The following is a 14,332-nucleotide window of genomic DNA, read 5'->3' on the forward strand; positions in this document are numbered from 1 at the left end:
ATATATATAACACCTATAGGGTTATTGTTTCATAATGCTTTGAGCATTTTTTAATCCTTCAGGGGGTTTTCATACAGATGTCATTTGCAATTATCTCATACATGTATACGGTGATGACATCCGTAAGTTGTTTTATCTGAGGTCATTCTGAGATTGCGAGGCCTCTTAAACATCTAAAGATTATCGCATCCACTACAGGGGTATACGTTTCCTCGTAATCAACTGCTGGGATTTGGGAAAAATCTTTATGTTAAAACGCGTGCCTTACATCGCAAAAACTCATTATTTACGTTTCCTTTTATTTAAAGACACCCATTTATAACCTACTGGTTTGACGTCTATGGGTGTTCGAACTGCTGGTTCGAAAACGTTTAGTTTATCAAGCGAATTTAATTGGCATTTAAGTCATCTAGCCATTTTGGCTATTTATGTGCGTACACTCTTGCATAGTTTCCATATACGTAATCTTTTTCGTCGATTACATCTATTGCTATAGCATATTCAAATATATCATTTTACACGTGTTTCATTACGGTTCCATATTGTACTTATTTTGTACATAATTCATCGCGATCTCATATTTGTTTGGTACTAGAGTTTCTTTTAGAACTCCATTAGCCTCTTTTGGGGTTTTGACAACAACCTTCTTTAAGGTTTAGTATGCAACCACTTCTGGGGTTTTTTATGCAACCACTTATGGTGTTTTATGTGCCACCTCTTTTGCGGTTACACCAGCTGCGTTACTCTGCTCTTTTTGTGTTTGTGAGTTTTATCTTTTTGGAACCGATTTATCTCTCACAATTTATTAATATGATAATCATTTTGTGAGTACTTCCATTCGAGCAGATAAGTTTAAGCGGTATATGTGACTTTGTCACCTTATTTGTGTTAGTGAATGCATCTTGTATTTCATTTGTTATTATTTGCAAATACACGCTCTTTCTTTTGGACTTCAGATTTCCATTGACCACTTCAGGGGTCGATATATAATATGATGCATTTTTTTTATGTTACCAGTCTTTCATTTTCTTGTCTCCCCCTAAGACTGGGAATACGATGTACATATCCCATTTTATATGTTATGGTGGTGGTATTGGTACATAGGCTGCACAACAAAATATATAAAAAATGGAAACTTGGTTCTCTTCAGGAGACCAGTTGTAATGGGGAGTATTTGTGATAAGCAGTTGGTTTTGAATTGATGTAATCAATCGACGAATTCCGTCTCGACTACGTATGCCTCTCACTATATTTCACATTGTGCCCAACAATGGTCCCTACAATTGGGTTGTCAAAGAACAGTGTTAAACCATTTAAAAAAAACAACGTTCCATAGTGTTGGGCATATGCTACATACGGGTAGCTAAAACTCACATGTAACCATGTATGAATGCCACAATCCACACAATTGTACATTTCAATGGTCCCATATAAGAGGGATTGTTTGTAGGAGTTTATTGTTTGGAAGGGCATAAAAATTTATTTGCCACAAAAAAAACTAACTAGACATATGATAAAGCATTTTGGGAGCAATGTTTTTAGATTACTTAGAGGTGCTAAGGTGTCGGTTAGCATGTTTGATTGTTTAGCATATCATGATGTTATCTTGATGACCTATTTGGTCATGCCATGTGGTGAACGTATAAATATTCTAGTAACTTCTGGTTACTCACCATATTTGATTTAATGGAATATTGTGGAAAATTAGTATCATTTCTAGTAACTTCTAATATAGTTTTCTGGCCATATTTGCTATACTCCTATACAATATTCATGGTGGCATCATTACAATTTTCTTAGTTATGTATATGATCATAACCTTTGAATTGATCATCATCACATTCATATTAGGGAATGGAATAGAACCAAAACAAGCTTCATAGCTTTTCATTATTTACTCACTCACATGAGTATAAAATCATTTCATTTTTTTTCATAACTCTTATAATGATTTTGCTACTTTAGGAGCATATGTCTCAAGTGTGACAAATGAAAAAAAATTTAATCGATTTTTCTTGTAAATAATGTTCTCTTTGCTTACCATCAATTGAGAAGTGGTTGAGTCGTATAAAATTTATCAATCTTATATCTTACGACCTTTATATCGATCATTGTATAGTCATCACATTATTGAAAAGGTTGATCTCACTATTAACATGAGTATCACAACAATTTCCTCATTACCATGATTGTGAACTTTACAATGATCATTATATCATTACATTCATTTCAAGGAATGGATTATAATCGGACAACTTTCATGGTGTCATAATTACAATTTCCTTAACTATGTATATAATCGTGACCTTTCACAAATCATTATATCATTACATTCACTTCTACGAATGGATTAGAACCACTCAACTTTCGTGGTGGTCGTTTCAAACTTTATATATATATTTGAGGTTTGACGAATGTGAATTGTTTTATTCAACATTTTCATATAAATAATATTCTCAGCATATAACATCAATTAAGAAGTAATTACATGTCCGAGTTATATAATATTTCTTGATTTAACACCTTACGACCTTTTATAAACTGATCATGAAAATTAGGAAATATGATAATTCAGGCGTGATATAAACCAAATTTGGTCTTTTATTGGCTTTATCCAATTATCTCTATATAAATATTTAATTAAATTTCACAAACAATGTATATGATAAAGACAAGTTATACGATACAAGCCTATAAAAACTAATTATAACATCTAGAAGACAATGTTGTAACAACTTCAGTACGTGTTGTCAAACTTGTAATATCAAAAACCCATGATCCAGAAACTCCATACACATCGATATAAAGTTTTCTTAATTCATTTTGGGGATATAACATACTCACATAACCTTATTTTGTTGTAAATTGTTGTATAATAAGTTTTAACAAAAATCAAATTATAAAAAAATTAAAGGTCGAATTTGTAAAGCATTAAAAAGAACGACCCGTAGGAAACTCAAATCACATACATAGTGAAATTTAAAACGTGGTTAACAAAGACAAGTCTAATGGAAGTCCACCAACTACTTTGAATTAAATTTAATGATTTCATCCATGGTACCCATAATTTGAAATAATTTTTCATTTTGTTAACATATACCACTCAATTTATGAAAACCAATAATACGATATGTGAGATAATGGATATCACTAACTAGTTCATTTTTTTTGAAAGAAAACTAGTTCATTTTCTAGTAACTACAGTCTACATAAAATAAATAATCATAGCATCATATAATGTATAGCATCATGTAAATGTTTACTAATTGTCAGGTCTAACAACCTGATGAATGATTAACTATTTAATTAAAAATATTCAACTAATGAGCTTTTAAAATATTAGTTACCTCATTTAAATATCTATTTGATAGGGGACTGAGACCCAAACTTTGTTTTGTTTACTATGATAAAAGTTAATTTTCAAAAACTTAAAGAAAATAGCTCACCTTATTCGATTCTTTTGAAAATTATTTAATGTTTTAACTTTTAACTTTAATCAAGCTTCAGTTACGAACTTTGAAAAATATTTAATATTTCAATCAAACTTCAGTTACGAAATCCCCAAAATAGCATTTATAGCTATATAATTGAATGCAATAAATAATATTACGGTTTCATGATAGTAAGAACAATCAATTAACTTTGTTCTTTTAGTTTCTATATTCATAAATCTCTAAACAAATATTGTATAGCATTTAAAAGACAAGCAATTGTAATTTGCAAAAGTTATTTCAATAAAAAAAACCATTAGGTATATTCTGTAGGCATCAAGTACACGAGACATCCAAAATATTGTTGTTCCCTAAATTACAATATTGATGGATAACCAATAGGGCTATGAAAATATACATTCTTAAATCATAAATCATAGGTGTATATCCATAAATATATACTACATACTTACTTTTTATGTTAAACAAAATGATTAGAACCTTAGAATCAAAATTATATAATTAATATAATAAACAAGTAAACCGAAAACTAAAGATATGGATACCATAATGCAACTTAATGTGCAAACCAGTTACTTTTTTCTAAAATAAGGGTCTATCATAAATAAGGCAAGACAAGATATGATAACAAACTAAAACTTTTAATCTTTAGGTTTGATGTGTTTATGTAGACAAATACGAGAGTGTGTGTGCACATATAGACAGGAAAAACGAATAATTAAATCTTATAAGAAATCCCAGTATGAACATACCAACGAAATCCAACATTAGAGTAGAAAATATGAACAAGCCACAATTGTTCGCAAAGAATCAGATAACCATAAGATGAGTTAAGAAACATACTGACCGATCATTTTAAATATTTGAAATCATAGTCATCTAGCAACATATTTTCTATATTACACATAATAGTTACTGTAGGGAATTTGAATTCAATATCATAACTAATATAATACTTCTAAATAAATATTGTTGCACACTTTAATCAAATTCATACTTTAATTTGTAAACGCTAGTAATTAGAATTAGAATACATACCGGATGATAAAGCGGCATTGATATCAAAGACTTGAAGTGGTCATTAGAGATGGTAACCAACTTATCCGGTAACTCCCGCATATTAATTGTGATCACAAGCGTTACACAATAGAATATATGTGCTTAAATAACTCATGATTCGAAACCGATTAAATAATAATGCTTGTTTAAATCAATTTAAAGCAATTTAAATAATGTTTAAATTAGTTATTTATTATTACGATTCAAAGGCAAAATACTTGCCTTCGTTTCCATATGTTTTATTTATTTCTTTTTGAAAATTACCAAATATGACAACCTATATTAAAATAGTCTTAAAGTAATAAAATATTAATCAATTGTATAATATAATCTTATAAAAACATATTCAGAGAAAACTCATGCATATCCATCACATATTTGTATTTAGGGAACAACAATATTTTGAAAGTCTCGTGTACTTGATGCCTACAGAATATACCTAATGTTTTTTTTTATTGAAATAACTTTTGCAAATTACAATTGCTTGTCTTTTAAATGCTATACAATATTTGTTTAGAGATTTATGAATATAGAAACTAAAAGAACAAAGCTAATTGATTGTTCTTACTATCATGAAACCGTAATATTATTTATTGCATTCAATTATATAGCTATAAATGCTATTTTGGGGATTTCGTAACTGAATTTTGATCGAAATATTAAATATTTTTCAAAGTTCGTAACTGAAGCTTGATTAAAGTTAAAAGTTAAAACATTAAATAATTTTCAAAAGAATCGAATAAGGTGAACTATTTTCTTTAAGTTTTTGAAAATTAACTTTTATCATAGTAAACAAAACAAAGTTTGGGTCTCAGTCCCCTATCCAATAGATATTTAAATGAGGTAACTAATATTTTAAAAGCTCATTAGTTGAATATTTTTAATTAAATATTTAATCATTCATCAGGTTGTTAGACCTGACAATTAGTAAACATTTACATGATGCTATACATTATATGATGCTATGATTATTTATTTTATGTAGACTGTAGTTACTAGAAAATGAACTAGTTTTCTTTCAAAAAAAAATGAACTAGTTAGTGATATCCATTATCTCAGATATCGTATTATTGGTTTTCATAAATTGAGTGGTATATGTTAACAAAATGAAAAATTATTTCAAATTATGGGTACCATGGATGAAATCATTAAAAATTTAATTCAAAGTAGTTGGTGGACTTCCATTAGACTTGTCTTTGTTAACCACGTTTTAAATTTCACTATGTATGTGATTTGAGTTTCCTACGGGTCGTTCTTTTTAATGCCTTACAAATTCGACCTTTAATTTTTTTATAATTTGATTTTTGTTAAAGCTTATTATACAACAATTTACAGCAAAATAAGGTTATGTGAGTATGTTATATCCCCAAAATGAATTAAGAAAACTTTATATCGATGTGTATGGAGTTTCTGGATCATGGGTTTTTGATATTACAAGTTTGACGCGCTGCACTCTTTTTTCCTTAGCTGTAGTTTTATCCCACTGGGTTTTCCTAGCAAGGTTTTTAACGAGACAGTATCACCTAGCGTATTAAAAGAATAGTAGACTATTATATTTCATCATGTGGATAGTCAAGGGGGAGTGTTATGAATGCACCATAATGTGGTGACTCTCCACATATGTAACCACCATCTATTGATTACCTTATATGTAACCACCATCTATTGATTACATTTGTATTAATGTTCAACCTCTATAAATAGAGGTTTTATTTAATTGGTATTTGACACTCAATGAATAAGAATTCTCCCATTTTCTATACTTCTCATTCTCTCTATATTTTCTATATTATCATTTCGATCCTATCCATATTGAAGAAACAATAACCTGGAAATCTCGCAAGACGGCATTCATGCCAACGATTATCTACTAAAAAAATCAAAAACATTCACAGACTAATAAAAAGGTCACACGTACCTTAGTTACAAAACATTCGCACCATGCCATTTCGATTGGCTGTTCTTTGTTGCGGCTTGTTGATCTTTAATATAAAATCAGAATATCGACTTTCAACTAAGCAGTTGGGAAGAAATAATTAAAGTTTCTAGAGAGCACTTTCGTGCTGATAACGTTTTGTAAAACAACGGCCTAATAGCAATATCTAATATGTAAAGGATAATATAGAAAATATAGAGAGAATGAGAAGTATAGAAAATGGGAGAATTCTTATTCATTGAGTGTCAAATAACAATTACATAAAACCTCTATTTATAGAGGTTGAACATTAATACAAATATAATCAATAGATGGTGGTTACATATAAGGTAATCAATAGATGGTGGTTACATATGTGGAGAGTCACCAATGTCACACACTGCCAGCGACCACCAACAACGCAAAAGCTTGTAAAAGTAAAATAATAAAAAAGAAAAGTAAAACCAGATGAAAAAAACGTTGAACCCTATACGCACGTTGTGGCGTGTTAACTCGCAAAATTTAAAACGAAACATAAAACGAAAAATTTGCTAGAGATGAAAACTGTGGGGGACCAAAGTTGAAAATGAAAAGTGATAGGGTTAAAATTAATAAGAATTAAACCTTTGTGTTAAAAGTAAAAAATCAATTATTTTCTATAATATAGAAAATATAGAGAGAATGAGAAGTATAGAAAATGGGAGAATTCTTATTCATTGAGTGTCAAATACCAATTACATAAAACCTCTATTTATAGAGGTTGAACATTAATACAAATATAATCAATAGATGGTGGTTACATATAAGGTAATCAATAGATGATGGTTACATATGTGGAGAGTCACCACGTTATGGTGCATTCATAACAAAATGAACATATTATTGTTCTAAACTTACGTTATATATACGTGGCTGTGCATCATGTGCATGTAATTTATGAATGTTATGTGCATCTAAAGTCACATTCTATTAGTAATAGTTTCATTGGTTTTAATACGTGACATTTCTTAGCTAAGTAAAACAATAACAAACGAGTCTAAATATTTTAACTTTTGATCTTGTAAAGATAGTTATTATCACTTTTAACTATTGTATAGCCTTTCGTTTACATATCCATTAGAGATGATACGGTTAATAGACTACGCACTGCATACCTACAATCTGATCAAATAAAAAAACTAGAATTTAACTCCAAGTAACACAAACTGGGTCCTGGAACCAAATCAAATCAAACTATAAATTTAAAAGGAATTCTGACTTTTGTTTTTTTTTTTTTTTTTTCAAATTAATCATTATGATGTTTAATCATGGATAAATAAATGATCATTAATTTATCTCTTAAATGTATACTTTTGTTAGCAACTCATTACTTCTTTTTAGAACATGATTACGTTAGTAATAAAAATAAAAAGAAGCCTGCTAAATGTTAAAATACCTTTTTGACGAGATTTTAAAATCAAGAAATATAAACAAATCCGGTGCCATACATAACACAAGGTAAATGATACTCATAAAACATAAGGGCGTTGGGGTTTCTATGGATTAAGAATCGATCCCCATACAAAGACATAAAATGGAAGGAGTGGTGTAATTTTGCCTTGTAGTTGTTTCTTTTGTTTTTTTTTTGCAGCTCTAGCGGCTTGCTAGTAGCTTGTCTTTTTTATGAAAGTTGCCGTTCAAAAAAAAAATGATACTCATCTATATCTATACTATATAATAAAAGAAACCTGTTTGGAACACTTGTCATTCTCTCATTTAATTGATTAAAATTATTAATAATACTAAAAATAATAATATTTAATCTAAATTAATACAAATTCTTATTATTAATAATATTTAATCAAATCTAAAATCTAATCTAATACAAATTTTTATTATCAATAATTTTAAAAGATCAAACGTATATCAAATGAATTACCTTTTTTTTTATTAAAAAAAGAAGTAAACTTAGCAGTTGTGTATTTTATTTCCAGCTAATTAGTAATTATCGTTTATAGAAACAAAATTCATCACAACGTGCTATATGAATATAAAATAATTAAAATTAATCCACATGGTAACTGTTAATTGCTTATTGTTATGAAATAAGAATTATATAAAGAATATAGACTGAAATACAATATAAATCTATATCTATACTTACGATATAATAAAAGAAATCTGTTTTGGGACACTTATCATTCTCTCATTTAATTGATTAAAATTATTAATAATACTAAAAATTATAATATTTAATCTAAATTAATACAAATTCCTATTATTAATAATATTTAATCAAATCTAAAATCTAATCTAATACAATTTTTTATTATCAATATTATTTAATCAAATCTAATAAGAATTCATACGAATTCCAAAGTTGATATTAACTTTCAAATAATTAAAAAAAATCCGCCTAACATCACAAATGTTTCTGTTAAATTCGATTAATTAATTTGTTCAACAATCACTATTATCTCTATCATTCAGTACGGTTAACCGATTTATTATAATACAACCTCCCACCTATTCAATCATATGATTTTTCAATCTTATATTAACTAAATAAATAAAGATTAATATTCAATCTTATCCTAATTTAAATATAAAAATCCGTTAGTTTTTTAAATATATTTTTTTATTATTTGGTATATAAAATCATATTTATTCAACCCATGTAATACACGGGGGTTTTTAAAAATATAACTTTTTTTATTATTTGGTAAACAATGTTACATTTATTCAACCCGTGTAATACAATGGTTTTAAAGATATAATTTTTTTATTATTTGGTATATAATATTACATTTATTCAACCCGTACAATACATATGGTTCTTATAAATATAACTTATTTTATTATTTAATATATAAAATTATATTTCTTCAACCCGTGCAATAAAAGAGGCTTTTAAAAAGATAATGTTTTATTATTTGGTATATAAAATTCATTTATTCAACCCGTGTAATACACGGGGTTATAATCTAGTCTATACTATGTAATAAAAGAAACTTGTTTTGGAACACTTGTCATTCTCCCATTTAATTGATTAAAATTATTAATAATACTAATACTAATAATAATAATATTTAATCTAATCTAATACAAATAATAATAATAATATTTAATGTAATCTAATACAAATTTTTATTATTAATTCAATAACTTATTGTTAAACTAAAACTGCAATAGAATCTTAAATCCTACCTAAACAAGTTTCGAAATTCATAATAATATTAATATGTTAGACTAAATATATTCTTGATATATATAAAAAATATATTATTGATATATATAATGAAAATATATTATTATCAATAATATTAATAATAGGTTTAGAATCAAATACAAAGATTCAAAAAATAAGAAGTCGTACAAATGGTATCAAATAGACTCTGATTGACATTATTCAACCGACATTAGAGCCGTCTTATCGAACTCTACGACATTAATTATTATGTACGAGTTGATGGGTTACATTTATATTAACTCATTTATGTCAATATGGTATGTAAATGTCTCTGTCTTTGTTTTGCATTTACAGGAAATATCTATACTATATAGTTTAAATTGTTTAACCCGTGTAATACACGAGGAACTAACCTAGTGATAGGGTATAAATAAAAAGTTATTTTGACAATCTAAACCCATGAAAACAATAGGAAGAACAACGACCGTTGGATTAAATGGGAGGGTTTATCGAAGCCGAACATTCCAGTATTCCACCGCATATAGAAAAGAGCGTTGATTTTGTGTGGCGGTACCCCTGCACGTATGATGCCTTTGGTGTCTGCCGATTCAGCTGGAATATAACAAGAAATCATCAATACAGTCCGTTAATTAATTTTTCTTCTTCCATATATTTATTATATGGACTAAATTTTAGAAATTGTCTATGAACAAAAAAAAAACCAGCCTCCACTTTAAAGAATATATATGTTTTAGGGGCCAAGTTATTCTACAAACTCTTCTAATTGTAAGAAGTGTAAGAAGGATTTATAGAGTGACAAGTGTCTAATAACCTAAAACTAAACCCACTACATCACCACCAAAAACCTAAACACCCACCCTCAACCCCCCCCCCCCACCACCACCCAAAAACCTAACCCCCCCCCAAACCAAAAAACCTAAACCCCCCACCCCCACCCCCCGGCAAAAAAAAAAAAAAAAAAAAAAAAAAAAAAAACTATACCTCACAAAAAAACCCCAAAAAACCTAAACCCCCCCCCCAAAAACCTAAAAAAAACCTAACCCCCCCACCCCCCCCCCTCAAAAAAAGAACCTAAAAAAACCTAACCCCCCACCCCCCCCAAAAACCTAAAAAAAAATCTAAAAAAACTAAACACCCACACCCACCCCCACCCCCACCCAAAAACCTAAACCTCCACCCCCCACCCCCTCGGCAAAAAAAAAAAATAATAATAATAAAAAAAAAAAATTTTTAGGGTGGGTGATGTGTGTGTGTGGGGGGGGGGGGGGTTAGGTTTTTGGTGGTGGTGGATGTTTAAGGTTTTTTTTTTTTTTTTTTTTTGTAGTGGGTTTTTTTGTGTAGTGGGTTTTTTTAGGTTATTGGACACTTGTCACTCTATAAATCCTTCTTACACTTCTTACAATTAGGATCCTTTGTATTTGATCCTAATCCTATGTTTTAGATATGCAACTTTTTACTATTTCACCTTTTTAACAAACCATTTTAACAACACATGTATAAAAAAGGGCTAACCTTAACAAAAGACAAAAATACATTATACAAAGAGTTATTGGATTTTATCACTCCCAACTATCGGTCTTTGGCCGTTGCCACCCCCAACTAACACTTTGACACGCGATACCTTCAACTTGACTTTTAGTTTGTGTTGGCACCACTCAGTTAAATCTTTACTAACTGAGTTTGTTTCTGATCCTACGTGGCACATACTTTATTATCTGGACAGGATTATGTGGCATATGATATGATATGATTAGGGTCCAAGTCAATATTTGTTGTTGGAAAACCCCTCGTACCCTATCCCGAGTTTCATTTCTCGCTTGCTTTAGGGTTTCATAAACAAATACAGATCTAAGAAGCATCGATCTACCAGGAGTGAGAGAGAGAGATGGCCGGAAACGGAATGTACCAGTACCATCATCCGCATCTGCAGTGGGCAGCGTCTCCACAGTCTCTGATGTCACTGGGCGGTCGTGAGGAGGTGAGGACGATCTTCATTTCCGGTCTCCCGGAGAACATGTGTAACACCTCGAATTTTTGCGTCCAATGATGTGTTAACACGTGTCATTTGTTTACACGTGGCATCTATAATAAACAAAGGACTAATTTTGACAAACCTTGAAAGTATATAAATTCGAGGGTTATAAATGTCAACAAGGGTAAATATACTGTATAGTATCCCTAAATAATGCTTAAACCTTCAAACGAATAAATTATACATCGTACAAATATAAAACGCGGAAGAAAGTGAGAGATTACAAACTACAGGGGTTAACTGCGTCAACATGTTTAATAATACCTCTGAGTGACCCTTTAACGTTCCCAAGACTATGTAACGGTATTATACCCTCACTAAAATAATATATATGAATTTCGCGAAGTTTCGATATGAAACGAGAAAGTTACGATCGAATTCGTAGAAGAAGGGTTAAAAGCGCCAACAGTGAAAGTTAAGGCTTTCCAAATAATTAATAAATAAACCGGGGACTTAATAGCGCGGGTAATTAACACGAGGCCCCTATCGGTAAATAACCGAGGGCCAAACCGCAAAGTTACCCCTTCAAATCCGAAAGGTCAGGCAAATCATTACGAAAGATTTCGTTATTAATGGCCAGATTCTGTAATTATTACAAAAAAATTTAAAAATCCTGAAATCTTAACCTTAGGCGACCCGCGTGAAGGTTAAGGATTAGTTGAGGCGGGCCGCGAGCCTCCTCACTAATTCGCCTGATTTCTTCACCTTTAGGCGACCCGCATTAAAAAGCATGGGAACTCCCATGCGGGCCGCGTAAAGTGCCCAGATGCAGAATTGTAGTAACTACTTGGCTTTTGGACCATTTGAACGATCAAACCTTAATCAAAGAGGCATGGGCACCCTACAATTGACCCATATCACTCAGGGGACATCTACCCATCATCATGATCAGTAGTAGCATGTTGTGTAATGATTTTAGGCCTTGTTTTTTGCTATAAATAGCACCATTGTGCTCATAACATTCACAACATCAAAACTCACTCCTCTGATCATTCCAAGAGCTCTAAAGCTTTCCCCTGTGTTCTTAAGTCTTCTCTTAAGCTTCTGTAAGTAATTCAACCTTTGTGGTTCCACATTTGCTTAGTATTTAGCTAAAAACCAAACCGTCGTAACTACGGTTTGACTTTACGATAAATCAGTAATGGTTCAGTCTTATGACGAATCAAAAATGGTTATGAGTTGGTATTTATGTGGGTATTAAACCTCTAAAATGGTTCCCCCTGATCACCACTCTAACTATGTCAAAAGTCGAGTCAAACTTGCGGTTAAAAAGTCAACAGAAAGCTATTTTGGCGAATTATGCATAATCTGTAATATATATGATATGGAACCTGTTTTGATAATCATAAAACATGATAATAAGTATATAAACATGTTTGCGCTCGTTTGCATCGATCATTTACTATATAGAACCGGTTCGGAGCCGAATGTCGCAAAAGTTTGACTTTTGCTTTGACTTCAGTTCTGACCCGTTTGAGTGAGGTATAAATATACCTTAGGACTCTCTTAGGACCAGGTCACATGTTGGTATACGCCTCTGTGGTCGGTTCATGAGTTATCCGAGTCTTTTACATATTTCCGTCATTCGCCTAAAAGTTGACCGTAACGGCCTTTTAAAATTAAAACGAGTATTTCGGACACGTGAACGGACCAAAACCTTGCTTATTAAATTATAAGCATGTCCTTAAAGTTTCACGTCAATCCGAGGTCTAGAATGAGAGTTATGTTAAAAGGCGCACTTTTAAGAAAGTTTTGTAATTAACGGCGCAATTAGCATAACGCCCATCTAACCCAAGTTTTCATCACCAAAACTTTTACCCACTGCGGTAAAATAATATTTTGGGAATTTTAAAGATTTTTAATAAATTTTACCTTGCTCATAACCTGCGGTTATGGCTACGGTTCGGTTAATACCGAATATGCCCTTTTTGGCCAAAACGAGAGTTCTACAAGGTCTTTTGACCCGATTCCAGTTGCCACTGGTTTTAAATAATAAATAAAGTATTTTGAGCTTTAAAAGCTGTTCGGGAAACTCAGATTTCCTGTAGAACTCGAAAATCCCTTTTAAAGTCTTTAAAATGACCGAAAAGCCCCTACGGGGCATAATATTAACTCAAACTCGTTACGGGCATTACGGAAGGTATCCTACTGATACCAAAATACTTTTAAGGCATATTGACTTAGGAAATAAGCGTAGGACTCTTATGGTTAACCGTTTCGCCTATTTGCGCACACGGTACGGCCCACGGAACTAGTTTTCGTGCAATAGCCGATATGGGTCAAATTATATTATTTGAACCCCAAAATCCAGAGTATGAACTATAAACCCATATAAAACAAGTCACTGAACTTGTCGGGTCCAAATCATACTCCATTCTCGGTTTTCGCCTTTTCGTGCGAATTAACCATATCTATATATCGGAATCAACCGGTTTAAGCTACGGCTAATACAAGGACCGTTAGGATTCTAAGAGGTTAATTAAAACCTTCGTTCCAGATTAGGAGCCCCAGTAAAAGCTATCGGTGACTTGATCTAAATTAAGGATTAATACTTGCAAAGGTAAATACTTTAACTTATTTCCCCTATATGGGCTTGGGTTACGGTATATTAATACCGCTTGATTGAGCATTATATAATTCCATCGCTTAGGTGGTTAATTGATTAAATATGATTGGCTCATTTA

Source organism: Helianthus annuus, chromosome 14 (assembly GCF_002127325.2).
Source record: "Helianthus annuus cultivar XRQ/B chromosome 14, HanXRQr2.0-SUNRISE, whole genome shotgun sequence".
NCBI lineage: Eukaryota > Viridiplantae > Streptophyta > Magnoliopsida > Asterales > Asteraceae > Helianthus > Helianthus annuus.